The sequence below is a fragment of the Ictalurus punctatus genome, chromosome 4 (assembly GCF_001660625.3).
Source record: "Ictalurus punctatus breed USDA103 chromosome 4, Coco_2.0, whole genome shotgun sequence".
NCBI classification, from domain to species: Eukaryota; Metazoa; Chordata; class Actinopteri; order Siluriformes; family Ictaluridae; genus Ictalurus; species Ictalurus punctatus.
The window spans coordinates 21,570,957-21,575,136 of NC_071284.1; positions in this window are offsets into that span (position 1 = coordinate 21,570,957).

Below are 4,180 nucleotides of genomic sequence, written 5' to 3' on the forward strand. Positions count from 1 at the left end.
TGGAAGTTGTACTTACAGCAAACAGTCACATGGTGTGTAGCGTCTTTGAGATGTTGTCTGACAGGAGTTATGCTCTGAGGCTGCTGGGGTGAAGGCCATCAGCACGGAACAACCTAGGACACTCCCAGAGCAGATTCCAGTTATTAACAAAAAGCAGATTCTGTTCGTTGCATCAAGATATTAACTACTCATTTCAAGCGAAAAGTCTACTGAACCTTTTAACCCCACATCTGTATGTGGGGAGAGGTCCAGAGATGATGATCTTCGTAGCGGGCTATCTGCTTTGCACCGTCTCGATCAGACTGCCAAAGTCCCTCTTCAGGGCTTCCGTCAGACGCGGCCTGATGTCGTTCACCCCCAAGTGCAGCACAACAGCTCCGATGCTCTCATCTTTCTTCAGGATCATGAGTACCTGTGCAGCGACATCAAGAACATGAGCACCAGAGAAACAGTGTGTGCGCACCTTACCTTTAGACGAGGAGACGCCGTCGTTCTGAACAATGGAGTCCTCGATGATCACCGCATTTGGTTTGGTCTCACTGAGAGGGGCGAAGCGGTTCCTGGTGGAGATCTAGAAGACGGGGCGGCAGAGGGGGAGAGGTCTTCACCAGGGGTCTGGCTCGCGCCTTCAACTGCTATATACATATATACTATACACACACACACACACACACACACACACACATATATATATATATATATATATATATATATATATATATATATATATATATATATATATATATATATATATATATACACACACACACACACATGCATGCATGCATACATATACAGTATCTCACCGATGGCTGAGAGCATGAAAAATAGCCTTCATCGGCCGATACATCGGTGCATCTCTAATATATATATGTACAGTATCTCACAAAAGTGAGTACACCCCTCACATTTTTGTAAATATTTGTTTATATCTTTTAGTGTGACAACACTGAAGAAATGACACTTTGCTACAATGTAAAGTAGTGAGTGTACAGCTTGTATAACAGTGTAAATTTGCTGTCCCCTCAAAATAACTCAACACACAGCCATTAATGTCTAAACCACTGGCAACAAAAGTGAGTACACCCCCAAGTGAAAATGTCCAAATTGGGCCCAATTAGCCATTTTATCTCCCCGGTGTCATGTGACTTGTTAGTGTTACAAGGTCTCAGGTGTGAATGGGGAGCAGTTATGTTAAATTTTGTGTCATCGCACTCACACTCCCTCATACTGGCCACTGGAAGTTCAACATGGCACCTCATTGCAAAGAACTCTCTGAGGGTCTGAAAAAAAGAATTGTTGCTCTACATAAAGCTGGCCTAGGCTATATGAAGGTTACCAAGACCCTGACACTGAGCTGCAGCAATGTAGCCAAGACCATACAGCGGTTTAACAGGACAGGTTCCACTCAGAACAGGCCTCGCCATGGTCGACCAAAGAGGTTGAGTGCACGTGCTCAGCGTCATATCCAGAGGTTGTCTTTGGGAAATAGACGTATGAGTGCTGCCAGAATTGCTGCAGAGGTTGAAGGGGTGGGGGGTCAGCCTGTCAGTGCTCAGACCATATGCCGTACACTGCATCAAATTGGTCTTCATGGCTGTCATCCCAGAAGGAAGCCTCTTCTAAAGATGATGCACAAGAAAGCCCGCAAACAGTTTTCTGAAGACAAGCAGACTAAGGACATGGATTACTGGAACCATGTCCTGTGGTCTGATGAGACCAAGATAAACTTATTTGGTTCAGATGGTGTCAAGCGTGTGTGGCAGCAACCAGGTGAGGAGTACAAAGACAAGTCTATCTTGCCTACAGTCAATCATGGTGGTGGGAATGTCATGGTCTGGGGCTGCATAAGTGCTGCCGCCACTGGGGAGCTACAGTTCATTGAGGGAACCATGAATGCCAACATGTATGGTGACATACTGAAGCAGAGCATGATCCCCTCCCTTCGGAGACTGGGCTGCAGGGCAGTATTCCAGCATGATAACGTCTTTTGCCTTTCTGAAGAAGCTGAGGGTGAAGGTGATGGACTGGCCAAGCTTGTCTCCAGACCTAAACCTTATTGAGCATCTGTGGGGCATCCTCAAATGGAAGGTGGAGGAGCCTAAGGTCTCTAAATTCCACCAGCTCCGTGATGTCGTCATGGAGGAGTGGAAGAGGACTCCAGTGGCAACCTATGAAGTTCTGGTGAACTCCATGCCCAAGAGGGTTAAGGCAGTGCTGGAAAATAATGGTGGCCACACAAAATATTGACACTTTGGGCCCAATTTGGACATTTTCACAACAAATTTAACACACCTGCTCCCCATTCACACCTGAGACCTAGTAATACTAACAAGTCACATGACACCGGGGAGGGAAAATGGCTAATTGGGCCCAATTTGGACATTTTCATTTAGGGTTGTATTCACTTTTGTTGCCAGCAGTTTAGACATTAATGGCTTTGTGTGGAGTTATTTTGAGAGGACAGCAAATGTACACTGTTATACAAGCTGTACACTCACTACTTTACATTGTAGCAAAGTGTCATTTCTTCAGTGTTGTCACATTAAAAGATATAATCAAATATTTATAAAAATGTGAGGGGTGTACTCACTTTTGTGAGATACTGTACATATATATATTAGAGATGCACCGATGTATCGGCCGATGAAGGCTATTTTTCATGCTCTCAGCCATCGGTCGATAGTTTAAAAACATCCGATAATCAGGGCCAATTATATCCTGTCAATAAAAAGAGGGCAGGAAAACATGATTTTCCTGCATGATCAATTTTGTGCTGTTTGTAAAGATGATGTCTGTTGTGTGGAATGATGACAAAACTGCAGTTTGTAAGCTCTGTAAGGTCTGCACTACTAAAATCTTACACTGGAAGTGAGCAGCACTGAAGTGCGAGTTTCGGTGTCGAGTCTAGATCCCCCCACCCAAAAAAAAAAAAGTTATATATTGCACAGAAATATATATTTGTAGAGTAGTATATTTCATATCCAGTTAATGTTAATATATATAAAAAAAAGTTTATATTATATATTACCAGTTTGATGTTCAGTGATGAAATAGAAATGCTTTTGTTTGTGGTGAGTGAATGTGAAGCCTGACAGGAGGTTTTTTAGAATTCAGTCAGTGTTAATATTAATTAATAACATTCACTGAGTTTAGAAATCTTACTTTAATCTTCAGAATTTAGTTAATGTTTAATGTTAATTTGATTAATGTGTTTTCTGTTAATGAGATCAGTTACTGTGAAACACCTTGTTGAAATAGAGAGAATAAAGTTTTTATTTGCATTTCTTTCAGAATAATTTTAAATTAATTATTCCATCCATCCATTCATCCATCTTCTATACCGCTTAATCCTTTTCAGGATCATGGGGAAACCTGGAGCTTATCCCAGGGAGCATCGGGCATGAGGCGGGGTACACCCTGGAGACGGTGCCAGTCCATTGCAGGGCACAATCACATACACATTCACACACCCATTCATACACTACAGACACTGTAGGACACAAAGCGTCCGTAGTGTATGAATGGGTGTGTGAATGTGTATGTGAGTGTGCCCTGCGCTGGATTGGCACCCTGTCCAGGGTGTACCCCGCCTCGTGCCCGATGCTCCCTGGGATACGCTCCAGGTTTCCCCGTGACCCTGAAGAGGATAAGCGGTGCAGGTATAGAAGATGGATGGATGGATGGAAAATTTAACACTTCAAGTCCAACTTCTTTTCAGCTATTGTAAAGCACTGCTTTTTTTAAGTTCATGAGGGTTGTTTTCCCAGATAAGTCCAAGACAATTTTATGAACTCCTTTGGCTATACAGTGGTTAACAAAAAGAGAAAGTGATGGATACACAAAACAATAAAGTCCTTAAGCTTTGGATAAGAGAACCCTACCATATAGGGAAAGGTCCATTTGAAGCCAAAAGTTAAATAAAAACTTTGGGTTTTCTTAATCCTGGCAGAGAAATTAAGTTGTCTAGTTCCTATTTTTTTTTGTCAAATATATACCCAAATATTTTACAGTACCTTTCACTGGAATACCTTCAATTAATTATCTCACACTTGGACATATTCATATTTAGCCTTTGCCCCCAAGCACATGAACACTGTTCGACTAAATGAATGGCTTTGACAGCCAAACCCTCAAGTTGTATCGAAAAAAAATTGATTACACTGCTGGTCTTATGAGT